This window comes from Lithobates pipiens, unplaced genomic scaffold, assembly GCF_037356315.1.
Source record: "Lithobates pipiens isolate NorthernLeopardFrog02 unplaced genomic scaffold, aLitPip1_a1.2 Scaffold_30, whole genome shotgun sequence".
NCBI classification, from domain to species: Eukaryota; Metazoa; Chordata; class Amphibia; order Anura; family Ranidae; genus Lithobates; species Lithobates pipiens.
In genome coordinates, this window is record NW_027507791.1 from 68281696 (window position 1) to 68305321 (window position 23626).

The following is a 23626-nucleotide window of genomic DNA, read 5'->3' on the forward strand; positions in this document are numbered from 1 at the left end:
CAATCACTGCTATACAAATGCTGTACATTTACAGGCTGTAAATGACACTGGCTGTGAAGGGGTTAACCAGTGGGTGGCAGTGTAGGTGTTAAGTGTTCCTAGGGGTGTGTTACTAACTGTTGGGGGCTGGGCTTTCATTTACAATCACATAGAGCAGAGATCAGCGTCACTTGTTGCTAGGCAGAATGGGGACAATGCTGTTTACAACGGCATCTCTCCGTTCAGCCGCCCCGCGAGACGATCGCCTGTATACTTGCGGCGATCGAGTCCGCGGGACCCGCGACCGGACTCACGGGGTCCCGACCAGCACGCGAGCGCGCTGCCAGCGGCGCGCTTGCGATGGCAGGGCGGTATTAAAGATTGGATGTACCTGTATGCCAATATGCCTGCCCGTGCCATTCTGCCGACGTACATCAACATGCGCTGGTCGGGAACTGGTTAAAGTGGCCACAATACAGCTACGGTGATTCTGCAGGGGAGCCATTCTGCCGCCGTCAAACGGCGGGCAGTCGGCAAGAGGTTAAAGAGGAACTTCAGTAATTTTTTCATCTTTCCATCTATTAAATCTTCTGCCCTTGTTTTAACTTTGTACAGTAAACCTTTTTTCTCCCAGTAAATACCTTATACAGCCCACTTCCTGTTTCTTGATACCAAAATACAAAAAAAGACGTCACTTGCTCCCATCTATTGCTGGCTATTGCAGTAAGCCCTTGTACACACGGCCGGACATTCCGATGGACAATGTCCGATCGGACCGTGTTGTCGGATAATCCGACAGTGTGTGGTCTCCATCGGACTGTTTCCGTCTGAGTATCCGATGGACCAAGTTTTTCAACTTGTCTATAAATCTTTCCGACAACATGCTCCGATTGGACGTAGTCCGATCATGTGTAGCCTACTCCGACGGACAAGGTGCCACGCATGCTCACAATCAAATTCGGACACAGAAGCGCTCGCTCAGGTAAAACTACTGCTGCAATGTTAAAAATTATTTCATGCAGCACATTCTCTTGTTCTTTACAATGCTGCAAGAATGAACTTGTTTTGATGCTCATATTCACACGCACTTCTCCCGAACGTATTTCTTTAGTCTTTTTACTCATTTCAGCAACACAATATTTTAAATCGTCACATCTACACAATCCTTTTTTTTTTTTTTTTTGTATAATTTTGTGGTTGATTTTTTTAATCAACATCTCCTTTTTTGACAGTTTGCTCATCTTTGCATTTTTTGGGTGTGTTTTGTATGTCAACTTACCACAACACCATTATATTTTTTGTATTTTGTTTTTCTTTTTTAATCTACAGGAGGTTGTTTGGTGTTGGTGCCCCTTATTCATTTCACTTTGTTTTTTTTAAATATACCTGCCTGCTCACAAATAAACTGTCCTTTTTGAAGTCAAACACATACGCAAGTATTTCTTCAAACAACAAAAAAACGTTATTTAGGTGTCAAACAACTAAAGAGGGAGGCAGCGCTGAGAAAAACTTGGCCGCGTGGCCCCCCCTTCCCCAAGGCACACCCCATGTTGAGGGCACGCCTGGTACGGCTCAGGAGGGGGGGGCTCGCTCGTCCCCACCCCCTTTCCTGGCCAGCCGGGTAGCGTGCTCAGATAAGGGTCTGATATGGACCTGGGGGGGGGGGGGACCCCCACGCCGATTTTTCGGCGTAGGGATTCCCCTTTAAGTCCATACCAGGTGACAGGGCCAGCGACGCCTCCTTCGCTGGCCCCGGCTACCTGGAGACGCGCTCAAAATGAGCGGACTTTTCTCCGGGCGGGAAAAGTCTTCTCGTTTCAAAAGTACGGGGGACTGGCACACACATGGCCGGATTGTCCGCCGAAATTCGAGTCCGGCAGACATATTGGAGTGCAAAAATACTTTCTTAGTCCGCCGGACTTTTCCACCGGATTGTTTGATCGTGTGTACGAGGCATAACACTAACTTATGAGTGTCCCCACAGTGGAGGTTCATTCATTCTGGATAGGTGAGAACAGGTGGACTGAAGGGGAGCCACCCCTTCTTAAAGGTACAGGGGCACACTGAACACCCAGCATATAGCACAATGGCTGCAAAGGCATTTCCTGCTCAAAAAACGACAGTGATACATAAAAGACGCCACTTGCACAAATTTCAGGTTCCCATACAGTATAACATTTTTTTTGTATCAAGTAATTTTTATTTTTTTTAATTATTAAACATACATACAGATATGTCACATTAATTCATGAAGTATCAAAAAATAGGAAAACGCATAAAACAAATAAACCTGGATCCTCTCGGACTAAAGTAACTTAGCGTATACTAAACAAAACATTATAGAGACATAGATACATTTTACTCAACAAGTTGTTCACCGCTAATTTCTAACTTTAAACCATGGCAGCTTCCTCTATACAGCACTAATTTAGTCTCTTCTACACCTCACTCCTCTACTTCTACTATTTGCCCCCATCTAACTCTTCTACCCCACTCCTCTCCACTAGGTAAACCATCATATAGTTGATAGGATCTATCCAGCATGACCATATTTTACCAAACCTTTGGGGTGTGCTTCTATGTTTATATGTTAATTTTTCTCTTTTGAGTGTGTAATTAAGTTTCTCAACCCATTGTTTATGGGTTGGAAGATCAGCAGATGACCATTTTTGTAAAATAACTTTACGTGCTAAATATAGGGATCTTAGCCACATAGTGTACTTGTCTATTGGCAACGTTCCATCAAGAATTATTCCCAGTAGTGCAAGTTTAGGCGTCCTGTTATCTTAGCGAAGCACAATAAATTTATGGTTACAAATATTTTTACAAATATTTTTTCCCAGTAACGATGAAGCTTTGGGCATCGCCAAAGCATGTGGATAACAGAACCATTAAATAATGGTGTTGTGTATTTTCCCCAAGCATAGAGTTTTTGTGGGGTGTAATGAGCCCTATGTATAATAAAAAGCTGAGATAGCCTTTGGGACAATGAGAGGGAAGTTTTGGGAAGTTTTTACAGGGCACATGTCCATTCCTCCTCATCTAGATCTTCTATGTCTCTTTGCAAAACGATTTTCATGTTTTTCAGTGATCTCTATTTTTAAATTAGAGTAAAGATCGCTATTAATCCTCATTTCATGCAAGAAACTGAAGTTGGCTTTGATAAAATTTTTGAGTATTTATACTGTATTTTATATTTTAGAGTATTTTTTACTGCTAGAAGTTTTTGTTCGTTAACTGATAGCGGCCATTGGCTGAGGCTGTCCGTTCCTCCACAAATATTGTTGGATTTCGTAGATCTACAGGTGAAGATAAGATGGCACTTTATGCAGATGACACCTTAGTGTTTCTGGGGGATACAGGCCCATCCCTGTCCGCAATTATGTCCTTAATAGAATTATATGGATCTTTTTCAGGATTTAATATTAACTGGGACAAATCCATAATGCTGCTTTTGGACCCTGTGCGTTTTGAGCACCCATGCCAGGTTCATCGGATAGCCCTGGTTACAGCATTAAAATATTTGGGAGTCGTAATTATTATCACAGAATACACAGACAGGAATGTACTCCCTCTTATTGTCAAATTTAGACAACGGAGTAAAACATGGAGTAAATTCCCGTTGTCCATGGTAGGAAGAGCGAACTTGGTGAAGATGGTGTGGATGCCCCAGATGCTATATGTATTACACAACTCCCCCATATGGTTGACGTTGCGATTATATAGGACTATTTCAGTTTTTAGGGGCTTTCTGTGGAGGGGTGGAAAACCTAGAATTAGATTAGAAACATTACAACAGCCCATAGATAAGGGGGGAGTCACGATACCTAATCCAAGATTATATTTTATTGCATCACAGTTACAACACTGGCATGGCTGGGAGGTGGTGGATATGCACAGAAGAGAATAATATCACAATTTAAAAAAACACCCTTTGGTTAAACTAATCGTAGCTCATCACTTTTACAATAAAAGAAAATTCCCTACTTACTTTTTACTTTTTTTCGTAGGGTATGGGGAGCAGTCCGAACTATTACTCAACATAAGGGCTACACGAAACATATGCCTATATGGGACAACTTCTACCTTTATGAACTGAATAAACTTTTGGATTTTTCGGATTGGAAAAAAGCACATATAATATTTCTGTATCAGTTATATGAAGGGGATGTTTTACTTCCTTTTGATATAGTAAAAGACCGTATAACATTTTAAAGGTACATCAAGACAATCAGGATAAAATCCAAACATTTTTTTATTTTGAATATCATACCTGTTCTTTACATTAAGGCTCGGTTCACTCCTGAAAGTTGTGTGACTTTGCCAGGTGACTTCCTGGTGATTTGCTGGCGACTTAAGTACTAATTGATACTACTTGATGTGACTTTGAAGTAACTTTCAGGTAATCTTCCTGCAATGTCAGATCCAAATCACATCAATATAGATGAGGATCCGACTTGGAGGCGACTTCCATTAAAGTCAGAAGTTGCCTTAAGGTAGTACAACCTTTTCTAAAGTCGGAACAACTTCAGTAGTGGTAATTAAGACAGCCATCATTGACTAACTTTTGATTTCATATGTCATGCAGTCTCACAAGTCAAATCCCAAGTCGCGGCAGTGTGAACTGAGCCTAACAAGCTGGTTTACTGTAAACAATTTATAATTATGTTTTCAGAAATATAAATAATTATAGCAGTGTAAGGATAGGTGTACTTTAGGCCTTCTGCATACTGGAAATGTCACTATCTCTCCTAGACGCCTTTCCTCCTGGCAGCCTTTATGCAGAAAGAAGATCAACAATTGTAAATGCATATAACACATTTAGGCGTGTCAAGTGCTTGGACGTTAATTCATGTCATTGGCCAGAATAAGAACTTGAAATTAACACTCAAGTGCTAAATATGCCTAGCAATAACGCATGTTTAGATGCGTTTTACATGCGTCAAGTGTTTTTTGTGCCAAACACTGCCCCTGGCTGTGCTGCCTGTGGGAGTTTTTTCTTCTGCCTCTAAACACCCCTGCCTTTTAAACTCCTCTAGACACCTAGGTGTGCATGGAAACATAGGCAGGGCATTTAGGGGCAGGAATAAAAAACCAGCGAGACACCCCTAACAGCCACATTAAAAACGTCCATGTACCATAGGCCTTAGCATCATAGCACACCTATCCTCTAAGCATTGGTGTGCTATAAGTATTTCCTAGTTTGTAGACACTACGTCAGTAGCATCTACCCCAATGAAGTGACTATATATTCACAAAAGGCCCAGATATCTATGTTGCTCCTTATTACCATATTCAATTGGTATTTTGTGGAAACCCAAGACAAGTGTTTATGAATAAGATATGAAAATATGTACTGTCTACAGCAAACTGGTTTGATGTTTTTATAAATATTTACATGGTTACACCAACACAGGATGGTACTGTGGGTGTATGTAATATAAGATGCCATATCCCAATATTGGCAATATATATCTTTGTAATGAAAACATAGACTTTATAGGCACCAATGGTAAAAGAAAAAAGTTACATAGTAGGTGAGGTTGAAAAAAGACACAAGTCCATCAAGTCCAACCTATGTGTGTGATTATATGTCAGTATTACATTGTATATCCCTGTGTGCTGCGGTCGTTCAGGTGCTTATCTAATAGTTTCTTGAAACTATCAATGCCCCCCCTCTGAGACCACCGTCTGTGGAAGGGAATTCCACATCCTTGCTGCTCTTACAGTAAAGAACCCTCTATGCAGCTTAACGTTAAACCTCTTTTCTTCTACTTTTAATGAGTGGCCATGAGTCTTGTTAAATTCCCTTTTGTTAAAACGTTTTATCCCTATTGTGGGGTCACCAGTATGGTATTTGTATATTGAAATCATATCCTGTCTCAAGCGTCTCTTCTCCAGAGAGAATAAGTTCAGTGCTTGCAACCTTTCCTCATAACTATTATCCTCCAGACACTTTATTAGCTTTATTGCCTTCTTTGTACTCACTCTATTTCCAGTACATCCTTCCTGAGGACTGGTGCCCAGAACTCGACAGCATACTCCAGGTGCGGATGGACCAGAGTCTTGTAGAGCTGGATAATTATCGTTTTATCTCTGGAGTTGATCCCCCTTTTTAATGCATGCCAATATTCTGCTTGTTTTGTTAGCAGCAGCTTGGCATTGTATGCCATTACTGAGCCTATCATCTACTAGGACCCCCAGGTCCTTTTCCATCCTAAATTCCCTCAGAGGTTCTCCCCCCAGTGTATAGATTGCATTCATATTTTTGCCACCCAAATGCATTATTTAAATTTTTTTTTTACACTGAACCTCATTTGCCATGTTGTTGCCCACCCCATTAATTTGTTCAGATCTTTTTGCAAGGTTTCCACGTCCTGCGGAGAAGTTATTGCCCTGCTTAGCTTAGTATCGTCCGCAAATACAGAGATTGAACTGTTTACCCCATCCTCCAGGTTGTTTATGAACAAATTAAATAGGATTGGTCCCAGCACAGAACCCTGGGGGACTCCTCTACCCACCCCTGACCAATTTGGGTAGTCCCCATTTATCACCACCCTCTGAACTCGCCCTTGTAGCCAATTTTCAATCCATGTATTCACCCTATGGTCCATGGCAACGGACCTTATTTTGTACAGTAAACGTTTATGGGGAACTGTGTCAAATGCTTTGCAAAATCCAGATACACAATGTCTACAGGCCTTCCTTTATCTATCTGGCAACTCACCTCCTCATATAAGGTTAGTAGATTGGTTTGGCAAGAACGAATCTTCATGAATCCATGCTGATTACTGCTAATGATACAGTTTTCATTACTAAAATCTTGTATATAGCCCCTTATCATGCCCTCCAAGAGTTTACATACTATTGATGTTAGGCTAACTGGTCTGTAATTACCAGGGATGTATTTTGGGCCCTTTTTAACTATTGGTGCTACATTCTTTTTTCTCCAATCAGCTGGTGACATTCCAGTCAGTAGACTGCCAGTAAAAATGGGGAGCAATGGTCTGGCAATTACTTGACCGAGTTCGCTAAGTACCCACGGGTGCAAGCCATCTGGTCCCGGTGATTTATTAATGTTAAGTTTCCCAAGTCTAATTTTAATTCTGTTCTCTGTTAACCATGGAGGTGCTTCCTGTGATGTGTCATGAGGATAAACACTGCAGTTTTGGTTACTGAAGCCCCCCGATTCCCTTGTGAAGACTGAGGAGAATAATAAATTCAATACCTTCCCCATCTCCCTATCCTTTGTAACCAGATGTCCTTCCTCATTCTTTAAAGGGCCACTATGGTCTGTCCTCCCTTTTTTATGGTTTACATACTTAAAGAATTTCTTGGGATTTTTTTTGCTCTCCTCCGCTATATGTCTTTCATGTTCTATCTTAGGCATCCTTATTGCACCCTTACATTTCTTGTTGCATTCTTTATAAAGTCTGAATGCTGGTGACGAACCCTCCACCTTGTATTTTTTGAAGGCCTTCTCCTTTGCTTTTATATGCATTTTTACATTGGAGTTAAGCCATCTAGGACTTTTGTCGCTCTTTTAAATTTATTACCCAATGGGATGCATTGGCTAATGCCCTTATTTAATAGACTCTTAAATCTCTCCTTCGTGTTCTTTGTTCCTAAGATTTAATCCCAATTTAGGCCTTCTAGTAAGGTTCGTAGTTTTTTTTTTTTTTTTTTTTTTATCAGAAAAAGTTTTTTTTAGAAAACATAATAGTACAAGACATCCATGACAACGACCACACAATGTACCAACGCACAGAGTATGAAATCTGGGTAACAAACATATTCTCCACATAGGTACTAAATCAAAGGGGTACATTAAATGTAGATAAGTGAAACAGAAGCGTTGGTATATAAACAAAATAAACAGGGTGTCAGCAGTCAGGACATCCTCACAATAAACAAAAGGGAAGGAGGAGAAGCCTTCCGTGCATTTACAATACTTGACTTTTCGTTTTCTTTTCATGAGAGACAAAATAGAAGAAAAAAGAAAAAACAGTATAGGGGGGGGGGGGGGGGGGGAAGAGAGACAGAGATCCCTGAGAAACAGAACGCATGGGAGTAGTAGCATGCATAATACCCTCAACTAGCAGCATTCAATAACATGCCTCAACAGTTGTGTACAGAAGCTCTAGACAGGTAATTTAGAACTCATGGTAGAGGTTGAAGTCAAATCAGCCCTGCAGCAACCTATTTTGAATCAACTGGTGCGGTGCCAGGCCCGGAAGGTCCAGCCAGTCCTGCCATAGGTTATAAAACTTTTGGGGGGGTTCCTATGTTGGTATGCCAGCTTCTCACGAATCAGCATCCTATTAACCTGATCAATCCACTGTTGCCTGCTGGGTACCCTGGGCATGATCCACAACTGGGCTATCAGTTTACGGGCTACATAAAGCAACCGGAGTATCGCCGTGTGAACGGCTGGGGTTAGGGACTCTTCATCCAGGGCCCCCAGCAGGTAGATTTCCGGATTTGTGGGAATCACGATTCTGAACACCTGATGAATGGTCTCCAAAATCGCAGTCCAATAGCGAATCAATTTAGGGCACTTCCAGAACATATGGAGAAGGTCTCCGTGGTCTCTTTTACATTTAGGGCACAAGGGAGAGTCCCGAAGGCCCCAGTCATACAGTTTAGCCGGCGTCTTGTAGGCTCTATGTAAGAGATAGAGATGTGAAAGTTTTTGGGAGGCTGACACTGACACCCGGTGAGCAGAGACAAGACAGAGATCCCAAGTCTCTCCATTTATCGGTCCTAGGTCCCCCTCCCATTTACGCCTGCTCTGCAATGTAGCCGAGTCTTGGAGCGCACCAATAATAATGGCATACCCCTTTGAAATCATACCCTTCTTACTGGCTGTCATCATGATTGATTGCACAATCGTATGGTCGATCAGGCCAAGTGGTGTAGCTCTGGACTGGGACTGCAAAGCGTGTCTCAATTGAAGATATCTAAAAAAGTCAGTGCGTGGTATTGCAAACTCCCCCTGCAGCTCCAAAAAGGACTTGAGTATAGGGCCACTGTACAATTGGGTCAAATATTCCAGACCTTTCACCTGCCAGCCGCGGAAACCCTTGAGCTTCAGCAGCTGATAAGAACCATTGTCCCAAATAGGAGTAAGAGAAAAAAAGCCCTGGATCTTCAGCAGCCGCTTAACGTATTTCCAAAGTGTGTTCAATAAAACCACAGTCGGAGCCCCCCTAGGGAGATAGGGGAAGCCCGCTTCTAAGTTTGAGAACGCCACACGGTGGCGAGCCGTGTGGCTCAGTAACCTGCGAACGGGGTCCAGCGAATCTTCCAGTCCCCATCCACCAAGCTGCTGCAATTGAGAAGCCAAAAAATAGGCCCTGGCATGTGGAACAGCCAAGCCCCCCGCCTCCTTGCCATACTGTAGTATTCTTAGACTAATTTTGGCAGCTTTTTTACGCCAGATTAGCTCTCTGAATTGGGAATCTATTTTATCAAACCAGTATTTGGGTATCCACACAGGGGAGTTGTGGCAAATGTACAACAACTGGGGGGCCCAGACCATTTTTATAAGATTAGCCCGCCCTACCACTGATAACGGTAGTTTACACCAAGCCTTGCATTTTTCCCTAAATTTAGCCAGCAGGGGGACCAGATTTAATTGGACATAGTGGGCGACCTCTCGGGAGACCTGCACCCCCAGATATCTAAAAGTGGACACTACCTGAATCGTAGCTGCACAGTCAGGGAGGGGGGTCGGTATGGGATCCAGGGGTAAGAGCACCAACTTATTCCAATTAATAGAGAAGCCAGAAAGTGTGCCAAAGTCCGTAATCGGGGTCATAACGGCCGCCAGGGAGCCCTGCGTGTCGCCTAGGTATAACAGTGTCGTCTGCGTACAGCGACACCACATCCACTCCCGTATCCTGAGTAAATCCCATAATACAGTCATCCCCCCTTATTCTAGCAGCAAGAGGCTCCAGAGCCAGGGCAAAGAGCAAGGGAGATAGAGGGCATCCTTGTCTAGTGCCACGAAACAGGGGGAAGGGCTCTGACGTAACAGAATTAACCCGGATCCTAGCCACGGGTTTGGCATAAAGTAGTCTAACCCAACAAATAAACCTTTCGCCCAGACCCATCCTTTCCAAAACCTTCCACAGGTAAGGCCACTCGACGCTGTCGAAGGCCTTAGCTGCGTCCAGCGAGAGGATGGCTTGGTTACCAGGATTCAGTACGGGGATTTGAATGTTTAAATAGAGACGTCGTATATTGTGTGCCGTGGATCTTGTGGGTATGAAGCCTGACTGGTCACAGTGCACTAACTTCTGAATAATTTGGGATAACCTGGTTGCCAGGACTCTAGCCAACAGCTTGACATCCGTCGTAAGTAGGGAGATGGGCCGGTAGGAATCAGGGGACATGGGCTCTTTACCCGGTTTCAATATCAAAATTATGACTGCCTCATTCATGGAATCCGGGAGCGTGCCAGATTCCAAAGCATTATTAAAAACTTTCAAAAGTGTTGGTAGTAAAGTAAAGTTTGCTCCAGTGCCAGAGCAAGTTCGGCTATATCTAATGGGGAATCCAACCTATGAGGGTCTGAAGCAGATAAGCGAGGCAGTTCACTCCGTGCCAGAAAAGCATCAATCTCATCTGCACTGGGATGGACCTTGGAGGCATACAGGTCTGCGTAAAATGAGCGAAAGATTTGCAATATAGAGGGGGTGTCCGTGTGGAGTACTCCCTGTGTATCACACAGGGAAGAAACCATTGGGGCGGATCCCTGGGCTCTCGCCAGCATAGCCAGCATGTGACCAGTAGACTCTCCCTCCTCAAAATGCGTTTGCTGCAAAAAAAATCTCTTATTTTCCACTAACTGTAGAGCAAGCTGAGTAGCCATAGCCTGTGCTCCCAGCCAGAGCTTTTTGGTAGTGTCTGAGGGGTGGTTGACATATTGGTCCTCCGTGTCCCTAAGGATTTTGCATACCTCCCTCTCCCAGGCCTTGGTGTTTGTTTTAATAGAAGTAATGGCGGCAATAAACTGACCTCTTAAAAAGGCTTTCGCCGTGTCCCAGACCGTACCCAGGGGGGCTGAACCAAGGTTGTCCCGCAGAAAGGTCTGGAGATTGCCACTAATGGGGTCGGGTGAGGGAAAAAGCGCCAGCCAAAAATGGTTCAGTTTCCACGTCCTAGGACTAACGGCAGTAAATAGTTTAAGTTCAACCCAAAAAGATGAATGGTCAGAAATGTGTCTATCTCCATAACCGGAGTCAACAACAAAAGGGAGTAAGGCCGCATTACCCAACCCCAGGTCAATGCGCGACAGGCTTCCATAAGCGGTAGAGCAGCACGAGTAGCACTTGACCTGGGGGTGGGAGGTCCGCCACACATCCGTCAACCCAAGTTCGGCCAGCAGGTCTGCAAATGGGGTATCACCCGTGGGGCGAGAGGGCATGGACGGGGGGACGGGAATCTTATCCCACCGGTGATTTAGATAGTTGTTAAAGTCACCCAGCGTCAACAGGGGGACCGTGGGGTGTGGGACCATAAACCTGGCTAAACAGCGGAGAACTTCAGCTGAGTAAGGGGGTGGTACATAGATATTAGCAATAATGCATGCCCAGTGAGCAAGTCTACCAAACAGAAATATATATCTTCCCCCAGGATCAATAACCGCCCGAGAACAAGTGAAGCGGGTATCCTGACTAATCAAGACACTCACTCCCCTAGCAAATGCAGAAAACGTGGAATGGAATTGAGTAGGATATATCCTTGGGCTAAGGCTAGGTATATGATCCGGGGGGAAATGAGTCTCCTGGAGGCAGACAATACCTGAACCCATGACCTTCAAATGTCTGAGGACCGCCAGACGCTTCACAGGACTGCTCAGCCCCCTAACATTCCAGGAAAGGCACTTAACGGTTGCTGACATTGTACAGAAACATAAAAATGTGCATACCCAGTATAAGTGTTAACAGTGTTAGAATAAACCGAGAGATATTATTGAACCAAATCACCCCGGCATAGTCACACCTAATGCCAAAGTACCCGGGCAGGAAAAGAAAAAGCCACCCGCCATAGTTCTGGAACCAATCATGAGGGTGATGTCTCTGCAGCAAAGAGAAGGTTACGGAATCAGAGGGAGTCTGCAAAAAAAGAGGGAGGGGAAGGAAAACAAAGCAAAAAAGAAAATCCAAAATGCAGGGGATAAGAAAGTCAGTTGCAGAGCCAACCTGGCCCTGGACCTGTAGAACAGAGGTGGAACTCGTCCCCAATTCCTCTATGGGGGGGGGGGGGGGGGGGAGGCCACGGAAACACCCAGGGAAAACATTCCCAGGTAACAAAAGGGGTTTCACCCGAACAAGCAGCATAGTCTAGTTTTAGGTAGAAGTAAGATCTGAGTTCTTTTCACTCCGCCGAATCTGCAGAAAGATAGTCCCTGTCAGAAAGAACCATCTGGGTCCGGGATCAAACAGGAGGACATTGTTGCCTGGCTTCTTTAAGCGCTTTATCTTCACGGTCCAGCCATTGCCTGGCCGCAGCAGGACTGTCAAAGAAATGGGTAGAGCCCAGGGCGGTAACCCGAAGACGAGCTGGGTACAGCATGCCATATTGAAGATTAAGATCCCTGAGCTTCTTTTTGACTTCAATAAACGTTGCCCGTTTCTTCTGTAGTTCTGCTGAGAAGCCAGGAAACAGTGATATTCTGGCATTGTCAATCATCATCTTGTCAGAGAAGCCCCTGGCCTTGGAAAGTACAGCATCCCTGTCTTTGTAGTTGAGAAGTTTGAACAGGAAGGGTCGCGGATGGTTACCTGGAGGTAACGGGCGGGACGGCACCCTATGAGCTCGCTCCACAGCAAAGAGGGGGGAGAAGGACTCTCTACCAAATGTCGAGATCAACCAGTTCTCAATAAAGTCTACAGGATTCTTGCCCTCAGCCCTTTCCGGTATCCCCAGGGCACGCACATTATTGCGCCTCATGCGATTCTCCATTTCGTCGAGTCGCATAGCATGATGCTCGGTGAGATGGCAATTAAATCGCAAGTCTCGCTGCATAGGTATCATGTCATCCTCCACTGTGCTCAGCCGGCCCTCCAGGGCTGAAGCCCTCTCCCTGAGTTTTTGCATATCATGGCGGACAAATGTAATTTCAGCCTTTGCACCTTTTGATATCAGCAGAGAGAGCAGTTATAGAGTGATTACAGGAGGTGACCGCAGTAAATATGTCTCTCAATGTGGGTTCTGATACATCAGTAGCAGGAGAGTGAGCTTGCGACTCAGGGACATCGCCATTGGGGGTACTCACTGTGTTCCACACCGCAGGGAATCCGTCAGCATCCTCCAAGGGGAGAGTGTCATCGGCGTCTGGAAACCCCCGAGGGGTAGCCCCCGATGTGGGTTGACCAGCTAGGGCTTCCTTGTAAGATTTCCCCCCATACAGGAGTTTCTGTGCGGCCTCCTTGTAGCAGTCTTTCGCCGCCCGCCGCGTGCCGGCGCCATCTTGGTCAGGGGGATCCGACGGGGCCTTGCTCATCTTATGTCCTTTAGACATGTCTGGTGTCCTACGGCGTCCGGAGGCAAAGCCCGCTCGTCTCCCGGTATCCGGTGGAGCTATTCTGGAGTGTTTCGCCGCCCGAAAGCGGGCTGGGGAGGATGAATGCACGGATGGCCGGCGGAGCTCCGGGAACACACGTCCTCCTACATGTGCTGCTAAGCCACGCCCCAAGGTTCGTAGTTTAGGGAAGTTGGCTCTTTTGGAATTCAGTGTCTTTGTATTCCCCTCATGTTTCCTATTTGTGTGATTTATACGGAAGCCAATTTCCACATCCATGATCAGGTCTGTATTGTTGGTAATCAGTAGATCCAGTAACACTTTTTATTTCTAGTTGGTGTGTCTACCATCTGACCCGTAAAATTGTCCTGCAAGACATTTAGGAACTGCCGAGCCTTAGATGAATGCGCGGCTCCCTCTGCCCAGTCTGTCTGGATAGTTAAAATCCCCCATTATGATAACACTTCCCATCCTTGCTGCTAATCCAATTTGTGATAGATCTGTCTCCCCTTTCTCCCTCAGGTTAGGGGGTCTATAGCATACTCCCAGTATTATTTTCCCCTTAGCTTCATTCCTTTGGCACTCTACCCATAAGGATTCCACCTCCTCCCTAGCTCTCTTAGTGATGTCATCTCTCACATTCACTTGTACATTATTCTTGATATATAGGCATACCCCTCCCCCTTTTTTACCCTCTCTATCCTTGTGATAAAGGGTATACCCTTGAATGTTTGCCAGCCAATCATGAGAGCTATTGAACCAGGTCTCTGCAAATTCCCACACAATCCAAATCCTCCTTGTAAAATAGTATCTAGTTCACCTATCTTGTCTACCAGGCTCCTGGCATTGGTTAACATGCCACGTAGTTTAGACTGGTCGCATATGATCCTCTTATTGGGTGTTCTGAGATTGCAACTAGGACTTGCTGCTATACTTAGCTTGGATTTATGTGCTTTGGTCAACCTTCCACTAATGCCCCCAATACTACCCTCTGGAATATGTTCCACGCTGACTTTCTCTACCTCTGGACCCTCCCCCCATCACCTAGTTTAAAAACCCCTCTCACTTTTTGGCCATCTTCATTCTCAGCTGATCTGCATCCTCCTCATTTAGGTGTAGTCCACCCCTTCTATAGTACCGGTTATTGACTGAGAAGTCTTCCCAGTCCTCCAGGAACCCAAACCCCTCTTTATTGTACCAGCTCTTCAGCCACTTGTTTACTTCCCTAATCTCCCTCTGCTTTTCTAGTGTGGCTCGATGTACCGGTAATATTCCTGAGAATACTACCTTGGAGGTCCTTTTCCTCTATTTAGCTCCTAAGTCCCTAAAATCGTTCTTTAGGACACTCCACCTGCCTCTGACTTTGTCATTGGTGCCAACGTGCACCATGACAGCTGGGTTTTCCCCAGCCCCTCCCAGTAGTCTGTCCACCAAATCCGTGATGTGCCGAACCTGAGCGCCCAGGTGCTGGGGAGGCTGTGTGTAGCAGCCCCCCCAAATACTAACCTGAGCTCCTGAGCCAATCAGGGGAGAGAATGGGCAGGGCCAGGTTGGGACTCTGTCTGAATGAATAGACGGAGCTATGACTCGGCTTGGGTGACAACCTGTAGCAAGCTGCTGGCTGAGGAGGCGCTCAAAGGAGGGAGGGGCAAGGAGCAGCAAAGAAGAACCCGAGAAGAGGAGGATCCAGGCTGCTCTGGCTGCTCTGTGCAAAACCAACTGCACAGAGGAGGGAAGTATAACATGTTTGTTGTTTAACTGCTTCCCGACCACCGGCCATCAACTGACGGCCAGGCAGCGCACCTATTGTGGCATGAGGCCGTCATATGATGGCCTCCTGTTTAAACAGGGAATGCGTGCGATCGTGCGCGTGCATCCCTGTTTCTTCGGTGGCGGCGTGCCACGGAGACACCGTTCGCCACCGAAGGGAGTGAACAGCCATTGGTTTATGGCTGTTTACCACGTGATCAGCCGTGATGAAGTCACGGCTGATCACAGATGGTCACACCCCCACTGTGCACGGCGCATGATCACGTCGGTGGCGGCGTGTTTCCCGGGAACACTGCTCGTCACCGATGCTGGCAAACAGCCATTGGCCGGCTGTTTACCCACGTGATCGGCTGTGATCCTTTCACAGACGATCACTAAAATGTAAACAAACCGTGGTAACGAGATGTTACCGGGTTCTCCTCCTCACACACCGATCGTGTGTGAGGAGGAGATTGCGGTAACATCTCGTTACCGCTTACAGTGTACACCAAGTACCCGAGTGCCTGTCACGGTCCATCAGAGTACCCGAGTGCCTGTCACGGTCCATCAGAGTACCCGAGTGCCTGTCACGGTCCATCAGAGTACCCGAGTGCCTGTCACGGCCCATCAGAGTACCCGAGGGCCAGTCACGGCCCATCAGAGTACCCGAGGGCCAGTCACGGTCCATCAGAGTACCCGAGTGCCAGTCACGGCCCATCAGAGTACCCGAGTGCCAGTCACGGCCCATCAGAGTACCCGAGTGCCAGTCACGGCCCATCAGAGTACCCGAGTGCCAGTCACGGCCCATCAGAGTACCCGAGTGCCAGTCACGGCCCATCAGAGTACCCGAGTGCCAGTCACGGCCCATCAGAGTACCCGAGTGCCAGTCACGGCCCATCAGAGTACCCGAGTGCCAGTCACGGCCCATCAGAGTACCCGAGTGCCAGTCACGGCCCATCAGAGTACCCGAGGACCAGTCACGGCCCATCAGAGTACCCGAGGACCAGTCACGGCCCATCAGAGTACCCAAGGACCAGTCACGGCCCATCAGAGTACCCCCCGAGGACCAGTCACGGCCCATCAGAGTACCCCCCGAGGACCAGTCACGGCCCATCAGAGTACCCCCGAGGACCAGTCACGGCCCATCAGAGTACCCCCGAGGACCAGTCACGGCCCATCTGAGTACCTGTCGCAGTTCATCTGAGTACCTGTCGCAGTTCATCTGAGTACCTGTCGCAGTTCATCTGAGTACCTGTCGCAGTCCATATGAGTACCTGAGTACCTATCACTGCCCTTCAGAGTACTCAAATATCAGTCGCCAGGCCATCAGAGTACCCGAGTACCTGTCACCAGGCCATCAGAGTACCTATCTGAAGCCCATCAGTGTACCGGAGTACCTATTTGCAGCCCATGCCTCGTAGAAAATATGTTGGGGTGTTTGCTTTCCAAAATGGGGTAATTTTGTGGGTAATTTCACTGTCCTGGTGCTCCAGGACCTTCAAAAGTGTGATAGGTAGGAATGAAATGAGATGTTTATGCTCCTAGAACGCCTGAACGTGCTACTTCAATGTTCGGCCTCTCTATGTGACCAGGATGTGTAAAAGTCCTACACATGTGGTATCACCATACTCGGGAGGAGTAGCAGAATGTGTTTTGGGGTGTAATTTTTGCTATATACATGCTAGGTTTTATAATATCTTATAAATTGACAACTTTGTGTAAAAAACAAAACAAAAATGCGTTTTCATCTTTTTCCACATATTCCAAAAACTTCTGGAAAAAAATGAACTGTTCAAAAGACTCATCATGCCTCACAGATTATACGTTGGGGTGTTTGCTTTCCAAAATGGGGTAATTTTATGGGAAATTCCATTGTCCTGATACTCCAGGGCCTTCAAAAGTGTAATAGGTGATTGAGAAATGAGATGCATCATTTTTGCTCTTAGAATGTCTGAAGGTACTACTTCAATGTTGGTGTTCTGTATGTGGCCAGGCTGGGTAAAAGTCTCACTCATGTGATATTGCCATAATCGGGAGGAGTAGCAGAATGTATTTTGGGGTGTAATTTGTTGTATGCATATGCTGTGTGTGAGAAATAACCTGATAATATGACAATTTTGTAAAAAAAAATCAAAAAAAAAATCTTAATTTTGCAAAGAATTGTGGGAAAAAATTACAACTTAAAAAAACTGACCATGCTACTTAATACCTTGGAATGTCTACTTTGTAAAAAGGGGTCATTTGGGGGTTATTTGTACTTTTCTGACTTGTTAGTGTCTCAAGAAATGATACACCTGATGTACTGAAGGCCTGATCAGATGTGATCAATTTTCAGTGATTGGCACCATAGTTTGTAGACTCTATAACTTTCACAAAGACCAAATAATATACACTAATGTGGGTTATTTTTACTAAAGGTATGTAGCAATATAAATTTTGGCCAAAATGTATGAAGAAAAATTACTAATTAACAAAAATTTATGACAGAAACAAAGAAAAAGGCATTTTTTTCACAAAATGTATGTTTTATTTTATTTATAGCACAAAAAATAAAAAAAAACCACTAGTGATTAAATACCACTAAAAGAAAGCTCTATTTGTGTGAAAAAAGGACGCAAGTTTCATATGGGTACAGTGTTGCATGACTGAGTAATTGTCATTCAAACTGTGAGAGCGCTGAAAATTGGTTGGTCAGGAAGGGGGTGTAAGTGCACTGTATTGAGGTGGTTAAAAAAAAAAGCAAGCCTTTACAATCGCTTTAAGTTTGAAAAGGTATAAATATTCGTGTGACCCTGATCGCCAACATCCGTATTGTATTAATTGACAAAGAGAATGAGAGAAGGTTGGACTATATAGGGCAAACCTGGAGTGTATACAGTATATAAAATCATACATTTTTATTATACAACATGTTTGTTAAAAAAAGCGAGATTTCATATAGTATATTGTATTCTTCTGATTAAAAACAAAGTAGTGTAGTGCTTATAAGATTAACTGTACATACAGTATACAACAATAAATGGTGACCTTGTCAATTCCAGTGCTGTTTATAGGGTTATTGTTATATCTGTTGACCAGGTCCTCTTCCAGTTTCTGATGCACATGGTTGATTACCTAGGAAATTCAGTTGAGTTATTTACCACCCACTTTTTACTCTTTAATGGTTTTTTGTTTTGTATATTATTATTTTGTATATTGTTTTGTAACAAGTCCTTATTGGATTTTATAATCTTTTTGATGCAGACCCACCTTGTGCTTCTGTGTCCTGATGGGCTCCCTGTTTTTGCTCTGGTGCTCGCCCAGGAAATTCTCTGCATTTGGTGCTGGGGTGCTGAGATATGTCTCATACGATAAAAAATTATTTGGGGATATCTTTGGGTAGGGGTACCAGGGAGGACATACGCAAAATGCCTCTCATGCAGCCGGCTCACTGCATTTGCGTTGGGAAGGTGGGCCACAGCACCGTCTGGAAACAGAAGGGCTGTGATGATCTCTTCCTGGAATTTAAGGAAGGATCCTGTTCGTCCTGAAGCTTTGTATAGCGCATAAGCATTCAGCATGATATATTGAATATATATTTATTGAATAAATATACAGACACTTTTTCGTACCAGCGTCTGGCCTTATGGGCAATTGGGTATGGCACCAACACCTGGTTGTTGAGGTCTACCCCTCCCATGTTAAGATTGTATTCATGGACAGAGAGGGGATTCTCCATAAGACCAGTCACCGTAGAAATTTGGACAGTCGTATCTGCATGAAGAGAGGGCAGAACGAAAACATTCAGTGTTTCCCTCCACTTCACTGCTAACAAATTATTACATTTCAAGCAGGCTCTCTCACCCTTTCTAAGTTAGGATTCTACAAGCCGTTGTGGAAGCCCCAGTGATTAGATGGCACGGTGCCACATGCACCAATTCCACAATCAAAAAGGTGAGTAAAAAGTGGCACACTTGTTTAATAATTGTCCACGTACAAGTGGTACCCCTTTCCGATTAAGGGTGACACCAAGTCCCACACAATCTTACCAGTGCTCCCTATGTAGTCTCGGCAATTCTTCCTGCTCTGCATGACTATCTCTTCCCTTGTAAACCGTAAAACTATATGTATATCCTGTTGCCCTGTCACAGAGCTTATACACCTTGACCCCATATCTGGCACGCTTGCTGGGAAGATACTGTTTGATAGACAAGTGTCCAGAAATCTTAATCAGGGACTCCTCAATGCAGACAACTTGATCGGGAGTAAACAAGGCTGCTAACTGTTGGTTGAAGTGGTTTACGAGGGGGCGAATTTTGTGGAGCCGATCGTATCCAGGGTCACCCCAAGGATGACCGAGTTGATTGTCTCTGAAATGCATGAACCGCAAGATGTGCTTGTATTGTGTCCAGGTCATGGAGGCAGAGAACACAGGCATATGGTGAATTGGGTCAGTGGACCAATATGACCTCAACTCACTACTTTTTACTTATGCCCACGAGGAGGGATAGGCCCAGGAAGGTCTTAAATTCGGAGACAGTAATAGGTCTCCAATCTCTGGCAAAGGCCAACTGGGGATTAGCGGCAATGTATTGACCAGCATACAAATTGCATTGGTCCACAACAAATTTATATAGATCTTCCTGAAAAACAGCAAATAAAAATCAAGTGATGTAAAATCAACTGTTTCCACCTGAATTCCGTGTTGTCCAGTGGGGGAAGTACAGGTGTTGCAGAAGTGGGGGGCTCCCGATTCCATCAAATCCAACCTATGTGTGTGATTATATGTCAGTATTACATTGTATATCCCTGTATAGCTTTTTGAAACTATCAATGCCCCCCACTGAGACCACCGCCTGTGGAAGGGAATTCCACATCCTTGCCGCTCTTACAGTAAAGAACCCTCTACGCAGTTTAAGGTTAAACCTCTTTTCTTCTAATTTTAATGAGTGGCCACAAGTCTTGTTAAACTCCCTTTTGCAAAAACGTTTTATCCCTATTGTGTAGTCACATCTATAGTATTTGTATATTGAAATCATATCCCCTCTCAAGCGTCTCTTCTCCAGAGAGAATAAGTTCAGTGCTCACAACCTTTCCTCATAGCTAATATCCTCCAGACCCTTTATTAGCTTTGTTGCCCTTCATTGTACTCCCTTAATTTCCAGTACATCATTCCAGAGGACTGGTGCCCAGAACTGGACAGCATGCTCCAGTTGTGGCTGGACCAGAGTCTTGTAGAGCGGGAGAATTATCGTTTTTATCTCTGGAGTTGATCCCCTTCTTAATGCATGCCAATATTCTGTTTGCCTTGTTAGCAGCAGCTTGGCATTGCATGCTATTACTGAGCCTATCATCTACTAGTACCCCCAGGTCCATTCCATCCTAGATTCCCCCAGAGGTCCCCCCCCCCCCCTCCCATGGGTAAATTGCATTCATATTTTTGCCACCCAAATGCATTATTTTCATTTTTCTACATTAAATCTCATTTGCCATGTAGTTGCCCACCCCATTAATTTGTTCAGATCTTTTTGCAAGGTTTCCACATCCTGCAGAGAAGAAGTTATTGCCCTACTTAGCTTAGTTTCGTCCGCAGATTGAACTGTTTACCCCATACTCCAGATCGTTTATAAACAAATTAGTCCCAGCACAGAACCCTGGGGGACCCCACTACCCACCCCTTGCCATTCCAAGTACACCCCATTTTTCACCTCCCTTTGAACTCGCCCTTGTAGCTAGTTTTCAATCCATGTACTCACCCTATGGTCCATGCCAACGGACCTTACTTTGTACAGTAAAAGTTTATGGGGAACTATGTCAAATGCTTTACTAATTCGAATTGGCAAATGCAGCATGCAGGGCACTATGGGCTCAACGGCCTGTCTTTTTCTTGGAGGCTGTGGGACTCTACTTGTGCTAGCCACTTCACCAGCTTGAACTGCACTTATGGGACTCGCCATGTCACCAAATGTTACTGCAGGGCTGGATGTATGACCAGGATGTACTAGGCCGCTGGTGCTTGCCAGTTCACCAGAAGGATGAGCGGTGCTAGTACTGGCTCTCTGCTCCATACAAGAGCCCTGCAGTTCTTGCACCTCAACAACAGAAGAACAGGGTCGGGTATGCCTGACCTTGGCAGGGACCACTACTCTTTCATCAGAGCTATCTGTCAGGGTGCCGCTGCTCTCTACTGGATTGTATTCTAAGCCAGAATTGGACAGATGGGTGACTTCCTCTTTACTCTTATCTGTCAGGCTCAAAAACGTGTAGGCATCTTCACTACTGTACCTTTGATTGGACATTTTGGCCTCTAAATTTACTGGTACACTAGTGCGACTCACAGGAAAAAAAGAGCACCTGACTGTCAACGATTGCTTCAAAAAAAGTTAGCATTCGCAGGGATCAGGCCTGACTGCGAATGCTGCAGTTATGTGTTTAGTGTTGTAAGTGGCAGTAATCGATTGATACTGCACTTGGGTCGGCTGGGCTGGGATGGGCGGCGGGGCTAAATGCCTGGGCTGATCCCACTAACGCTGCGTTTTTTTGGGAACCCTAAACTATTGGGGACGCTAAGATAGTTCTGATCAGAACAAAGATATCGATCCGTTCTGACACTATACTAGTAAGGGAGGTGTATGGTGCATGCGTGGGTGTTAGTGCTACTGGCACTAATCTGGAGTGACGCAGACCCTAACCTAAAACTGATATCACCCGCCAGGTGTTCAGGGGGTTAAACCTTTATTTAGGTAATATACGGCGGTTGCCCTGAAGCTCTAAAAAAAAATAGGCTAACCAGAGTCATCCGTGACACTAATACGGTGATCACTGGTGATGGAGTGATCAAAGGGGTTAAAGCTTTGAGGGCAGTCCCTAGACCTAACACTGATTGTCACAAAGGACAACAGTACAGTGATCAAAGAAAAATATGAACACTGCAGTGGGTGACACAGTGACAGGGAGTGAAGGAGTTAACTGGGGGGGGGGGGGCGATCGGGGGGTGACGTGTACTGTGTCAGTGTAGTGTTTGCGAAACTTACTCTGAAATGTCTTCTCTCCTCTCTCTGGAACAAAAAGAGTTCTTGAGGGGAGATGACATCACTTTCCCTGCCTGTGTTTACACTTATACAGACAGGGGAAGGATTTCATTAGCCATAACCGATCACCAGGTGCGGTTGAAAAATCATTGGCCTGGGCGTGGAGACTGATCGGTTCTAAAGCAAATCCGTACGTAATTAATATTGTAAGAAAGTAATATTGTTTATGTGCCTTTTCAATAAGGCTTTATTAACCAGTTCCCGAACAGCCGCCGCAGCTGTACTGCGGCAGCTTGGCTCGGCTGGGCTGGAACTGGTTAATAAAGCCTTTTTGAAAGGCACATAAACAATATTACTCCATAGCAACATGAAGAAAAAAGGGGTAAACAGCATGTGTTTTAAAATAAGTAAACTCATATACACTCAAACAATCTCCTGCAATAGTCAAGAACCATGAGAATTTATCCCAACAGAGAAGCAACACCACCTCTCAAACAGGCCGATGAACCATATAAACAAAAGTAGACTCGACAGAGGACAGCCAGGGCTCAAAGGCTTTACTGATTTGTTTGTGACACCCCCTATGTTTTATGAGTTCGTTTTTCCATCTGCAGGTTTGTGTTATGCAATTGTAAAGTCGTGGGAAGGGAGGGTGAGAGCCATTTTTGTAAAATTAGTTTAGGGGCAATATAGAGAGCTCTAGTCCATTGCAAGATAAATTCAGCAGGTAAAACGTCTTCTGGAATAATGCCCAAGACTGCCAATTTATTGTCAGGAGTGACTTGAACGGAGCATATACTATTGAGTATTTGAAATATATTGGTCCAGAAACAGTGGAGGTTAGGGCAACGCCAAACCAAATGGATAAGAGTACCCTATTTACTACACAGTCACACCTGCCCCAGGAATATAACCAATGAGGCGTATAATGGACTCTATATAAAATAAACAATTGTGTCAGACATTAAGAAAGGGAAACAGTAGGAATAAGCTCTAGGGCCTGTTGCCACTGGTCATCCTCCAGCAGAGTCAAATACAGGAGGTAGATACTGCCATGGAAAGAACAGTAGATGGGTTATATTGCATTGAGAAAGTAGCAGCCTGCCATTGCAAAGCATGTTGGAGTTGAAGATATTGAAAAAACATTTTATGATATATGGGGTATTTCTCTGCTAGGATAGTAAAAGGTTTCAATACATCTCCATCATAAAGCTGGTATAAGTGAGTAATACCCGCCTGTTTCCAGGAATCAAAACCCCTAAGCTTATCCAATTCAGGTAGGAGTGGGTTATTCCACAGAGGCATATACTGTGTATATCACACATGAGAATATTGGCGGGGGAAGCTGTCCTTGCCT